The following is a 14,568-nucleotide window of genomic DNA, read 5'->3' on the forward strand; positions in this document are numbered from 1 at the left end:
GAGTATCATTTTTCAACATTCCCAAACAATATTTCAACTGAAAAATGAGTAGTATCTGTAGACACTAGAGTAAAGACAGGCAATCCAGCTATGAAAGGGCTCCCCATTTCCTATTCCAGACAGATGAAACAAAACAGATGTCAAAAAAAAAAAGAGTTAAAATCTAAAGCATGTTAATAAAGAGTTCAGAAACAATAGCAATGCAGGGTCATTGACCCATGTAAACTCCTTGTTAAAGCCTCATGTTTTCTACTTCCTAAAAAAGACTCATGGAGAAAATGTAAATAGGCAAATTATATCAATAGCATGAGCATTTTGTTAAATATTGCAAACATTTCATTAAATATCATAGTACCTTCAGGCAGTTAGCAGTGGTTCCTAACACAAGTCTTGTGTTGTTGTTGCTTTCAACTCCTTGACAATGGTGCAATTTCTAGATATGCATAATTTATGCTGCACTAATAAGATCTGTATTAGCATCCTTCAGACAAGGAGAAAGATTCAGGTTATTTAAAGAGAGGGAGGAAGATGCTGAAGAGGATGCAGATGCAGAGCGGGAAAGGGATCTCAATCTAACTGTTTGGAAAGGTCTGCTTTGCAGTACCTTAGTGTTTAGCCAGAATAATTGGAAAATGAATAGCCTGAGGCAAAAACAATTCTTAACAGCTTTAAGTGGAAGTATATACAATCACTTGTAGTGTTGAAAAGCAAATTGAAAAAACAGGAATATTGCTACCGAAGTACAACATCTATCCCTCTTAGATTCTCCAAGCCCATTAATATCGTTTTATCAATAATGGAATATACTATTATCATTAATACTAAAAATAGGACAATAGGGACTAGAGCCCTCAGCCAAGATTGTTTTCCTTTGTTTTAAGCATTGCATAGATAATACTAAAAGACAATGGGGCCTTCAAAAGGCATAAATTTCCTAATAGATCTCAGAAGACTGTGTATGAGACTCTACGTCTTATCCATTTCTCAGCAGAAGTAATCAGCCCAAAGACTAGTGCAATTGTAGATTGTACCCTGTTACCCCAATTGTCCCTGCTCCTCAAAGTAGAACCAAGCATGTTTGATCATCTCCATGATCTCACTTTACAAAAGACTGATACAGACAAAATGATTACCAGTAATAGCTACTGCGGTTTTGGCAAAGCAAGCCTAAAAACAAGATTGCTTGAATGAGGTCAGAATTTACTCTGCTTGGAAGATACCTTCATCTGCATTCTACCTCCCCCCCCCCCGCCCCGGCCCCGTGCAGAGGAACTACTGAAGTGTAGCATGTGCTGGAGAAGAAAACAACATGGTAATGCAAGTATGACTATTTTCTTAAGTCTTTTTCATTATATTGACAGTTCCAAGACTTAAAAGTGTGGGAAAAAAAAACAACTCTCAGGCAATAGGCTTCAAATTTTTAATATTTATATCTATATCTTATACTATATATGTATGCATGTATTACAGATTTTTAACACACGTGCACACACACACACACACACACACACATATATGTACACACACACTGAGCCTTTTTATTAACTTTGGAATTTTTTTTACAGACTTTGAACATTCATATTTTCAAACTTTTCCCTGAAATCAGGAGAATAAGAATCAAGACTTCCTCTCTGTTGTTTGCTTATTCACTTTTTGATAATGAAAGCTAAGTATCTAACGCAATCACATAATGCTGGGAACTAGGTCTTTGGGGGAACACTCATATCATCTGGGGAGAAGTCCTAGTGTTGTCCATAGTAGTCCCCATCAGTATAAAATCTTTGAATGTGGCTGTTAAAGGGTTTTGATGTGTTCATTTTTTGGTAACAACCAGTGCAGGTCTAGGTCTCTGAATGATGATGTCATGTTTTGTTAAACTCCTGCATGTGGAAACCTAGGTCAAGCTGACGTTAAAGCTAATAGCATCCCACAGGAGTTTCCATCAAAGATGTATTGTGCTTTATGAAGGCCATGCAACTGGCTCAAATCTCAAACATGAAATTGCCTGTAAGTTAAGAACAGATGTACCTAATTTTGTTCTTATGGGGGGGGGGGGGGAAATCATGGTCATTACAGTAACTAATGCAGTAGCTCATGTGCATGGGATATAGCCATTCATCGTTCAGTTCCTGTGTTTCTGACAGTAGAATTTTATGTTGGTTTCTCTCTCTCTCTCTCTCTCTCTCTGTGTGTGTGTGTGTGTGTGTGTGTATCTATATAGTATACATCTCCTAAATTTCCCATTTTACCATACTTGTTTTTACAAAGGTAAATGCTATCACTTAAAGAGCTTTGCTACCTTATCATCCTCAGCAGCAGCCATTTTGAGGGCCTGAATTTTACTATGTTTTACTTTATGGATGAGCTATTGTTACTTCAGTGACTATTAGTTGCAGTCCTGTACAAGCTGGACTTTACTACAGTGAGTGCTACTAACCAAAATGAAGATTAAAAACCTCTGCAAGTGTTTGCAAGCTCTTACTGTATTCATTGAAATAGTAAGCTGATGAGCTAAACAGTGGACTGAGGCTGCACCACTAAAGTCATGGAGGATGCTTGTAGCAGAATAAAAATGCCAGGTATGAAGCAGTCTCAGTAGTGATATGTCTGAACATGTCTGACAATTACTTGTCAATATTATATTCTCAGCGTTCCTTTTATTGCTGTAATTTCACTGAAATTCATAATCAAGGACTTAGCTGTCTGTTTTGCACTTGCACTGAAGGAGAACATCTCATCAACTGATTGAACATGAGAAAAACGTGTCAAAACCATTCATATTTTTCTTTAAATGTGACGTTTAGCATCATCATGATTACACAGGTTAGCCCTTTACAAATTGACAAACAAATCATATTTTGAATTGTAAGAGAACATTTTGTTAAGTGGAATTTCTTTGTTCATACATTCAGCTTAGAGCTGTGCTGTTTGCACCAGATTGTGGTGTATCATACAGAGAGTATCCCAAAGGTAGCTTCCCACTATAGCAGTAATTAATTGTTAAGAAAACACATTAGGAAATATTTCTTTTTAATTATATATACATCATCAGAATGAAAGGTAATCATTATGTATATCAAAGTTTGGTTTTCATGGTTTTATTTTCAACCAGAAAATGGTTGCATGTTTTTATTCAGCTTAGAGGCAAATGATTAGTTAAGACACAAAATGCTTTTCACTTTTATATCACTTGCAGGCTGTGTAGTTAGTGCCTCGAATTTGTTATTACTGGCTTGTCACTGAGAATAAAATTGACCGTATCAGGTCAGTGCCCAATGGAAAGCTATTTAATACTACGAATGATACTATTAGACTGTCTTAACGAAGCATCAAGGACTTGATTGGGTAAGGTAGTAAATACTACCTTCTCTACTTTTAAAGACAAGTTTTTCATAGAACAGTTAAGATTGTAGATATAACTGACTTGAGAAAAACTGGAATTAGCAAATCAAGTTTTTCCTGAGATAATTCAGAAAGGAAATGTGCATTCTATTTATTCAATAATTTTCTGCCAGAAGATTTAAACCAAATAAAAATGTGTTTTTTTCTGGTTTTGTTTCAACTGAAGAACATTTTGTTTCTGCCTTTTGCTTTGATTTTACCCAGAAATACATAGTGGCAGTAAGTCAAAATAGAACAAAAATGACTCGGCACTTCAAAATAAAATGCCATTTTGCTTTGTTTTATCCTTTCCCCAAACTGTAAAACCAGAGTGAAATGAACATGTTGTTTTAAAATGAAAAAAAGAAAAAGTGATAGTGTATTCAAAGTCACTTTTTTTTTTTTTTACTATAGCTGAGATTTTTTTCTTTTTATAACAGATTTCAGAGACTGGATATGTAGGATTTCCATTCTCAGGATTGCCAGCACAAAAGAATAAAATAGGGAGAGAAGCCAACTTCAGAATGGCACTCTTTTAAATGCTGGGATCTGGAAAAGCCTACTGTGTTGCATTATATTTGTGGATTTCAAACTGCAACATGTTCATGTTGCATATGAATAATTTCAAGCACAAGAGCGTTAATCTCATTGTAGAAAATAGAGTCAGTCAAATGTGTAATGTTACAACATGTATTCAAGGTTTGGTGACTGAAGAGTAAGATCAAGTTCTGGGACGCTGACTTTTATTGAAAATATCTTAAGTTTTTAGCACATGTGCATGTAAAAATAACTCTACTGGGTTCAAAAATCTCTATTTGCCTTCTTTTGCATACATCTAGGAAAACTGATTTTTAATATACTGGATTACTTTAATACTAGAGAGTGAGGCCTGAATTATTATTTTTGAATTCCAAGGATTTTTCCACTCTAATTATAGGATTGATAGTCTCTGTGACAATATTCCTGCCATTGTGCAGGCCTGAAATGAAAGATGGAGTGAGAAGGAACACAGCTCAGTAGTAGTTGATTTCAGTGTTCAATACATTCACTAAATAATTCAGTATCACTAATGGAAATCTGATCTTAGTGGAGTAGGCATAAGGGGCACTCAGTGTTGGAGTTTGGCAGCTCAATAGCCTGGAAACAACAGTGGAGCAAAAGGTGAAAAAAATCTTTGAACTATTCTTGAGTTCTCTTTTTTCTTTTCCTGGAATCACGTTACATCTTCTTGGAGGCTGCTGTTGCTGAGGGCTAGAGAGGGTGAGAGAAAGAAATTGATATTTACAGTGTATCGGAAACAAAGCAAGCTCAGCCCAAGCTGACCTTTTAACTGGCGTGCAGGTGGTTTTGTTTGCTTTTTGAAAAGTACAGCCCCATTCTACTCAGCAGTGGGACCAAGAACAGGGAAACACTTACTGGGAGCAAATTATATAAAGCTTTGTGTTCTGACTTTGAGATGTTAAAGTCAGAATCTTTCAAGGGCATCTTAGGAAAGAAGTACTAAACTCCTGTTAGAAGCTGACAAGATCTCAGTAACTATCTATCTCCTTCAGGGCACTTATGAAATAACTACCTGAAAGTACTGAAATACCCCACGTTCAAATGGAACAGTTGATCAGCTCCTTTCAAAGGAAAACACTCAGTGAGAGGAAATTTATTATGGGAGGGTTTCTACATTTAGGTACAAGACACATCTAATGCTGTGAGCTTCTTTCCCCCAAATTGCCTCAAACACTTATTGATAGAAATATTTGGGATATAATACTTTTGGATTTTGGATTGTTTACTAGAACGCTTGCATGTAGCATCAATCAGAGGTTGTTTTGTAACTTATTATTCTCCTAACCCGCACTCTTCCTTTTAAAAGAAATTCTGCCCTAATCTCCTTTTCACTGGGATACTGTTTTGGGTAGCAAAGAGGATATATGAAAGTAGAAATTTGACTTGTACAGCTGTCAGTCCCTTCTTCACCTTTGTTTTATTGATCAGTATGGAACCAAAAGCTGTAAACAAATGTCAAGAATTTTAAGGATAAATTTCACTGGCAATCTGAGAGCAAATTCTGCTTTCTAGGTTATTTGTGTATCCAGACCAGAAAAGTAATTGTCAAAGGCTATTTTTCAGTATGGATATTTTCTGTATGTCACAAGAGACTTAAATAAGGCTACTGTTCCAGAAACAAAGCATTGGTTGGAAGAAGAAGGGAAGGAGAGACAAAGAGCAGAGGGGTACTTGAGATAAACCTCTCCAACTTTTCCGTTCTTTTAATATGCAGAATATTACTGCACCAAGTGACTGGCCATGCCTTATCTTCCATAGACCCCTTTTATCCACGCTGTCCTGTTCCTACTAGGAACCAGCACAGTACGCACCTTTGAGGCTGTGACTGGCATATAGTTGATGACTTTTTCCTGGCAAAAGAAGTTATATCAGTTCTCTCAAGATGTATTCACCAACTGTCTCACCACCTTCTATGCCTTTACAAGTTCTATCTCAATAGCAAAGGTTCAGTCAAGAAATTCAAATGTTATAGTCCATTAATTTCAAAGGTATCAAACACAGTAGGCAATTTGGGGCAGAGAATATCTTTCTGTGTTTGTACTTTGCCTATTGCAATGGAAACCTCACTTAAGCCTCAAGGTGCCATTGAGATAGAAATAATGTTAATATAAAAACACACATTTACTTTCTGTCAATCCAAGACTGAGATACTTTCTTTTTTTAATCAGAGTTCTTTCAGACTGTAATTTGTCCTCTGAGCAGCTCTGTTAACCTTGAGTACAGTTTTATTTCAGTAGAGCTTTATTTCAGACTTTCTGAATCAAAACTCAAGCCCCATCACACAAAACTAGTTTCAGTGCATGCAAACTCAGTCTCAGGAAATTCATTCCTGAGCTACGGAAAGGTAGGTCTCTAGAAAAGGTGCCATTGGATTTGGTTCAAAACAGTCTGTTGACATTGCTTTCAAAATTTAATGGAAAAATTTGGCTTCTGACACGCACATCTCTGTGAGAAGTGGTTGCTTTCTGCAGAAAGTTTCCATTGTTTGTTGAAAAACTGAAAATGTTAAGTTTTAAATGTTTTAGCTAAGACTCAATTTTCCATGAGGGAGGAAAGAAATATCCTGACCCACTTAGAAGCATCTGTTTTGGTCTTAATCTAAGAGGTGAATTTACAGATCAGCCTTTCTCCTCCTCCACTTTGTTACTCAGACATCATGGCCCGTCTGAAGTGCACAGTTGTGGTGGTATGGAGAAACTCTGAGGGCTCAAAGGGTCAACCACTATCAGCTGTTTTTTGATGGAAAGTCTTCCTCTCATGGTGCTTAACACAGTCTTGCCAGGATTTCACTGAGAAGCCCTCAGGAAGGTGCAAGCTAGTTACCAATGATCCGTTTTTATTCTGATCAGCTTTGCATAGTTCGAAACACAGAGACGAAATGTACTATTGACTGCTCATTTCCACTCACCCAGTTAGAAAGACTAGTCTCTCCACCTGAAGCCACCACCATGCACTGCAAGTCAAAGTTGTTTAAAATTACATCACTGTCATTAAATCTGCCAGTGGTGCAAATCCTTAACAGCCATGCCAGAACTATACACGTAACCGTGTGATGGAAAGAAGATGCCAAGGTGCGGATGGAAGGAAAAGAGTAGCTTACAGAGAAGGAATCCAGGTGGGTGCAATTGCCCACGCTGGGACCAGCCATACAGTGCTTTCCATTGTCACAGATGGTAGGTGTTAGATGACGCAATGCATACATTGCCAGACAAATTACTTTTTTAGCTCATTCCTCTGGAAACAAGAGAAGAATCTGAACTGGATTTCTGTGCAGACCTGGAGCAGGAGCTGCGAGCTACAATCCCAGCAGAGACCCAAACCGTCAATGAGCTGAGTCTTTCAAATCGAGACCAGAGACTTGCTCTGGCAGTTGGGAATTCCACAGAAATTGCCTGGGCTTTGGAACAAGTCCACTTAGTTTCAAATTAAGCTGTGGACTGGGGAATGCTCTTATTCAGTGGATGTAATGAACCTAAAAGCTGGAAAGGCCTGCTCCTAAATGAAAGCCTTGACACAACTCCAACAACCAATACACCCAGAAGTGCTGAAATGCCACCACAAAAGTTGTTCTCATGCTACTTTCAGCCCAACTTGAAATTAAAAGCTGCTTGCCTTATTTTTTTCCCCCCCTCCCCAACATTTCCAGTCCAACACTGCCACAGTCTCAGTGGCAAGCTGGAAGCCAGCGAGGTTAAAGTTAACGCTCCCCTTTCCCCAAACAGTTACTGAAGCGGTGGCTGGTGCCTTGGTGAGTCCCTTGGCAGCTGGCAGCTGCTGTGGGCGGCTGTCCTGGAGCCCCCTTGGCAGCTGGTGGTCAGAAGTGAGGCAGTCATCCCAGAACCCCTCAGCGGCCATGGGGCAGCCATCCTGGAGCCCCTCAGTGGCTGGGGGGCAGCCGTGGGGCAGCCATCCCAGGCCCCCTCAACAGCCGGTGGGCAGCCATGGGGCAGCTGTCCCGGAGCCCCCTCAGCACCTGGGGGCAGCTGGGGGGTGGCTGTCCCGGTGCCCCCTCAGCGACCGTTGGGCAGCCGTTGGGTGGCCATGCCAGAGCCCCCTCAACGGCCGGCGGGCAGCCGTTGGGCGCCCCTGCGCCCGGGAGGAGGGGTCGTTGCGCCCGTTGGGAAGTCCGTTAGGCGCCGCCGCAGGCCGCCGCAGCGGGGGCCGCGCCACCCGCCTCCCCCGCCGGGCTTCGCCGAGGCCCCGCGGCCGGCGGGCGCCGAGGCACGGGGGAGCCCCCGAGGAGCCGCGCCCAGCGGCTGCGGCGCCCCCTTCCCTTCCCTTCCCCTCCACCCCGCTCCGCTCTCTCCTCTCCGCTCTCCTCCCCCGCGGGCGGGGGCGAGGCTGCCCCGCGAGTGACCCGCGCCCGCAGCGCGCCCCAATCAGATCGCGTGAGGGGCCGCGCGCCGCCGGCTTCGCTCCCTGCGCGCCGGCCGCCCGCCCGCTCCCGCACTCGGCGCCCGGGGCTCTGCGGAGGCAGCGCGGCCATCGGCTCCCCTCGGCCCCCGCGTATAACGATCTTGCGAGGAAACAGCCCGAGCCGGAGAGCGCGAGGGCGCGCGGGGAGAGCAGCAGCAGCGCCAGCCCAGGCAGCCCGCCCGCCGGCCGGAGGAGGGACCGCTGCGCCGGCCGTGCCCGCCATTCCTGGCTGAAGTGCGAGAGCCTCCCGCGGCTCCAAGTAAGTCACGGGCGCTGCCGCCGGGGGAGGCCGCCGGGCACCTGCCGCGGGGCCCGGGAGCGGCGCTGCCGCCGGCCCCACCGCAGCGCCCGGGGCGGCGGCGGCGGGTCGAGAGCGGAGATGTTAAAAAGCGGAGCGGGAGGACACAGGATCTAGCGGGGGAGGGGAGGGAGGATTTTTCGGGCTGCCCCGCTCCACCGAGGCGGCGGGACCCCCTTTCCCCCCCCCTCCCCCCCCCCCCGGCCACGCTGCCCCGGGTCGGGGCTGCCCTGGCTCCGCGGAGCTGGGGGTAAGTCGCGCCCTCAGGCAGAGCACGTTAACCCGTTTTTTTTCCTCAGGACTTATCCTAAAGTCGCGCTGGACCCTACTTTGCTGTTGGTGAAATAGCTGAATCCAGCAAGTGCCGATTTATGTGTTTTAGAAGTACTGCTGTTAGTTTATGCCTGCCGTTTGCTCTGGAGGGATGGTTCAGGAGAAAAATATGAGTTAACACGGGTGAAAACACGGTTTTTGCGTACTGGGTCTGCAGGTTATTCTGCAAATGTGTCACGGTCTCCAGCACTGATTTCTCTAGCTTCTTACCCCTCCCTCATCGTCTCCTCTTAAAAGTAGAGTTAACACTGGTGAAAATACAGCGTTCTCCTACTGAGTGTACAGATTACTTTGCAAATATGCCACGGTCTCCAGCACGTATTTCTTTAACCCCTTACCCTTCCCTCGTCCTCTCTTTTAAAAAGTAGACCTCTCTATAGGAAAAAAGGTAGTCTTATTTCTTTGGGAGCTTGTCCGTGCCTACTTGTTCCAGCTGGATGTTGCACACTTCTCCCTTCGACACCGCGAGTGGTGTGCCGTGGAGGTGGATGGCTACAGTGCGTTGGTTTAGTGGTGTGCTCCGTAGCTGGGCTCAGGGATGTAAGTCCCAGATTAGCTGGCTCTTTGGAGCATTGCAGATTGGTTTGTGACGTGTGTTAAATCTTTTCCTATGAGGTAGCCCTGCAGCTATGCATAGTGGTAGGTGTTTTAACTAGATCCTATTTGCTTTAAACAACTTGTATTATAGTGGAAGAACATTTTACCTGTGATTCGTCAAGCCTTGAACTTTCTGTCCTGTTCCCCTTTCCCCTTTGGACCTCAACTGTTCTGAGTTTTTTGCAAAGTTCAACTTTTTGAGGAAAGACTGGATTGAGTGTGTAACTCTGCCTGTATTAAGGAGGAGGAGGAAGGGTAGGAGGAGAAAGAGAAGGGAAGGGTATGGGAAAGGTTGTTATAAAGAAATACTTCTCATAGATTTTCTGGACAGTGTGCTTGAGCTGATCTACAGAGCAAATTTTAGTTTGTTCTGTGTGCTTCTGTTCCCACCCTGCCAAAGAGCACTTTTTTTTTTTTTTTTTTTTTTTTTTTTTTAGAAAAAACAGTCAGTCTGAAATTTTCATCAAGAGAAATGATCCAAAAAGAAAAAGAGACCTGCCTAGGTGTGAAAGAAGTTGTTAATTTGTTGTAGGGAATGGAATTGGATGCAGAAGGTATTTTGTTAGAGTGGTCAACTCAAAAAATAGAAACAAGAAAACCACTGCATGATTTAGTGAGCCCCCCCTAAAAAAGAGCAAGAAAGTAGAGGTTTAAGTGTACTCCTGACTCCGGTCTAAACTAAATTCCCTGGTGCCTTATTACTTAAGGAGCTTTTGGTGAAGTTGAAGCATAGATGCTTATTGACTCCAGAGCAAGCTCTTGGATGCAGAGAGGGAAATTTGAAGCCAGCAACACATCTTTCTCTTAAAAACGAAAAAGGTTTTGTTTATAGTGTACAAGTGACCTAAGAAAAAATGACTTTTGCCAGTATCCAGATGTCTATCAGCAGCTATTTGAGATGGAGTTTGTGGCTGATAAATGCTTGCCAGCAGAAGGTTGGTTTTACTACAGCGTTACAAAGCATAGTGCTAGTCTGGTACCATGTACCAGTATTGCGGTATTGGTAATATGAAACAAACTTCCCCAGAAAAAGTCCAGTTATGCCATTATGGTAGTGTTGACACTGATGACATTCTTGAGGCGTATCTTATTCATGTCACAGCTCTAGTGATGGAGGTTTTGTGTAGGTTCAGCTTTCTCTTGCTAAATTGAATATTAATACCTAACTGATTCCACCAGCAACAACTCTGGCAAGATACTTCGCAGACACATCTTATGTTTCTTTTTGGTCACTCTGGGAACAGTTGTTCCTGAGTCCTTGGATAACAATTAAAAATAGCCTTTTACTGGAGCTCTGAAAATGTACTTATTTGATGCATACTCTATTATATTTTAGTGCATTTTTTCAGCAGGGAAGATATGATTTATGAACTGTTAAAACGTTACGCTAGGGCATTTGGGATGGAACTGGTTTTGCTGATGAAACTTGTTGCTCTCTTCAGGCCCTGTCATTGCCTATGTTCCCAACAGTGGTGTTTTCTGTGGGAACTGGTCTTTAAGTAACAATGTAAGCTTTGCTTCAATATTTACAACCTCTTGCTGATCAGTGTATCAAAAGCATTTTCATTTGGAGGATTCATTTCAGGACTCTAATTGAGGAAATCTCTTTGTTTCAAGCCTCTTTATAATAAACCATTCAAAATGCTGTCTTTGAACGAACTAGGTCACTGTAACACGCACACACACACAGAGAGATTCTCATCTGCTTAGAGTAGCCTGCATTCGGTCGACCCATATCCCTGGTGAGCTTGTCCCTGATTTATCCTTCTTGGACTGGCTTGTTCACAGGGAGCTTATGCTGCAAATTCACTGCTGGAGGTCATTCTCCATTCTTGGCATCTCTGGCAGTCTTAAGCTTAAATTGCAGCCTTATTTTCTATCCAATCAATACCACTCTTATGTCGCTGAGTTTCCATGGTGCCCCCAACCTTCTGTCTACATATTGATGTCTGACAGCAGGGATAGCATTCTGTGTCACTATATATACTTACTAAACCTGTCAAAACTACTTAGGGTCTGTCTCACTAATTTATATCCATATCCTGATATTATTTGTAGCTGTTAAGCTTTGACTGATGGAACTCGTTGCACTAAGGAATCAGCCCCGACAATGCACTCCAGGGATGGCTCAAGGAATGGACGTTTTGAGAAAGGGAGAAAGACTCGCTTCTAGAGTAGCTGGGGTAATCTAGAATCCTTTGTGCACAATAGATTCATTTTGAAAACATCCAAGTCTCAATAGCTCCAAGTTAATGCTTTGGAAATCATTATCCATTGTGCTGTTGTGAATGCGCAGAATGTTCTCTCCGATGGAGAAAAATAGAAAAGTGGGCATTGTAAAATATTCAAAGTGCTTTTGAGGAGAGTTGGGGGAAATTTAAATGTAAGAGCCAGTTGTCTCCAACCAGTTTTCTCCGGGAAGCATTGCGGGGAAAAATGAAATTAAAGGAATGAACAATGTCTTCTATAACATGGATATTTGCCTTTCATCACAACAATTCACAGAGCGTTATAGTTGTGTAAGAGCTGTGTCTCTGTGGATTGGCATAGCAGCTACCAAACAATTTGAGAAAAGGCCTATCTTCCATTGTCCTTAACTTCCCAGTGAATGACACTTCAGATCATGTTACTGGTGCCAGCAGTAATACATGCTGAAGACAACTAGATAGTTTATTTCAATATACTTTGCAAACCATTGATGTTGTATCCAACTCAGGTGACCATCAACTGGAGAAGGTCTTTAATACCACTGTCTTTATCAGGAGCTTGATTCAAATCAGGAAATACGATTTGGTAGTCAGTATGGAATTTGCTGCTTAAAATTTTGTTTGCTCTGTGTTGTCATAAGAGCTGATTCTGTGATGCCAGGTTCATTAATGCTTTTCAGACCCTCTTCAGGCCTTAGCAGTCTTTTCGCTAGTAAAAAAGTTAGAACCTTTAAGGCAGAAGATACCCTTTTGTATGTGATATTTGACATGGTAATATAAAAGTAGTTATCATGTTAAGTTTTCAGCAACTGATTATTAGGATAGAAAGGGTCTTTTTATTTATTTATTATTCTTTTTTAACCATATGGTGACTATGTGTTCAAAGCTGGACACGCTTGACCAGTAAGCCTCACTTTATTTTATTCCAAGCAGTAGAACTATCTAGCTGTTTAAAATATCTGGTGCCATCTTCTGCAGTGCCACTATGATGATTTCCATTTATAACAAATATGAACAATTGGTCTGATTTTGTTGTTTGTTTCTTCTAACTTTTCTCATTTCCATGGTTATTTACATATGTGGGAGTGACTTTTTAAAAGCTGAAGTTATCTTGCAGACTACTTTTAATATCTCTCAGAGCAAAGGTTGAGAGAACACAGCTGTAGGCTGTTTCATAGAAGATGAGAAAAGGGAATGTGGAATGAAGTAAAGAGTTAGATTACTGATGCAGTCAGGTGATTTCCCCCCTCTCCCTCTCAAAAGGCCTCTGCCCTTCCTTGCCTTCCTAAAATAGCAGATTCTCGTTTGAGGTGAGAAGTTTGAGGCAAAATCCAGTTTCCTCATATTAAGAAAAATGTATAAATATGTTAATTCAAGCCCTAAGAACACAATGCTTGGAGAATTCCATTGATTCAATGGCAGCTGCAACAGAAGGGTAAAGACTTACACCATAGAAGAGCATTACAGGAGCTGGGGATTTTCAGATAAAAATAGTTTCTGGGAATAAATAGTGCTTGGGGCTCCAGTTCAGTCATTCATCACCATTTAGCAAACTGGGAGGTTCACATTTAAACTGGACCCTGCTCCTTTGAGGCCTGCCAGCACTATTTCAGAGTACATTAAATGTTTTGTGAGAGCATTATAAAAATCATTCTTCCTCATCAGTTTCCACAGAGTTCCAGTGTAGCCTGAGCCTTGCAAACTTCCCCTATCTACCTGTAGGTGATACCATCACTGAGTGCCTGTGGGGAAGGAAGAGAAAGGAAAGAATTTTTCTAATATCTCAGTCCAAATGCCTGCTTTGGCATGGGTCCACAGCTAGCTAGCAGTTCAAATGAAATTGAATTTTGCTGTCTTCAAGTAATATTTTTGGAGCAACTCGCCATCTGTGCAAGTTTTCCCCCCAGGAACAAGGGGGAAAACAGACAGACTAGGTGGAAAGGGCAGGCTGGGGGGCTCATCTTTGCTTCAACACACCTCCTCCTGCACACTGAGCCTGTCACTCTGCTGTCTTGGTGGGGCTGGTCCAGCTGGCAGTGGAGGCAGGCGCAGCAGGAGGAGCGCCGGCAGCAGGGCCAAGGAAGCCTGTTCCTCGGGCGGGAGTGCAAAGTTGGTCTTGCTCTTCTCATCCTGCTGAGAAGGATAGACCACTCTGTTGTTGTCTTTACCATCTGACTTTGCTGCCTGTCTCAGTCTGTTGCCTTAGGCTGCCCCTAGGGATGAAGAGGGTAAAAACCAGATAATTGTGCTCTATGGGTACATTCTGAGACAGTAATTCCCTGTATGTTGATGCAAGTAGTAAATATAGAGATATCTAGGTAAGTTAAAGTGTTCATGTCTGAGGGCAACAACGAAAATGACTGAATTGGCTTCTCCAATTCAGTTCCATGTGATACCAGCCACAAAACCTGTTTTGTTCTTTGGTTTTGTTTCTCGGTGTCATGAGAACAATGACATCAGTTTCATGGCCTATTAAAGATGTTCTGACTGTTGGGTTTAAAGCTTCCTTGTCTTGACTGGATCATTAGTAAAACAGATGTTTTGTTTTGTTTTAGTTATACCTCTCACACATCACGTGCCTCAAAGCACAGAAGAGCCCCAACAATGCGATACAAGTGCACGCGCCCCTCTGTGGTCAGCAGTACAAGGCTCACAGTCTGGAGCATTTTTGGCTCAGTAACAGAAGTATCCAAAAAGGGCCTGATGCTGCATGTAGGTAGTTCCCATATTTTACAGGCAAAAGAGGATTCTATTGTGCAAACAACTGTTAAGAGT

The 14,568-nt window shown here is 42.4% G+C and overlaps 1 protein-coding gene across 1 annotated transcript in view; it reads left to right on the plus strand.

Annotated features, from left to right (window-relative positions):
• The first annotated feature begins 8,356 nt into the window (after nucleotides 1-8,356).
• PTN (pleiotrophin) overlaps nucleotides 8,357-14,568 on the plus strand; it is a 78,817-nt gene continuing 72,605 nt past the window's right edge. Inside the window, exon 1 of the mRNA XM_026119737.2 lies at nucleotides 8,357-8,617. The gene's annotated coding sequence lies outside the window, so the exon portion shown is untranslated. The remainder of the gene's footprint in view (nucleotides 8,618-14,568) is intronic.

This window comes from Dromaius novaehollandiae, chromosome 1, assembly GCF_036370855.1.
Source record: "Dromaius novaehollandiae isolate bDroNov1 chromosome 1, bDroNov1.hap1, whole genome shotgun sequence".
Classification (NCBI taxonomy): Eukaryota; Metazoa; Chordata; class Aves; order Casuariiformes; family Dromaiidae; genus Dromaius; species Dromaius novaehollandiae.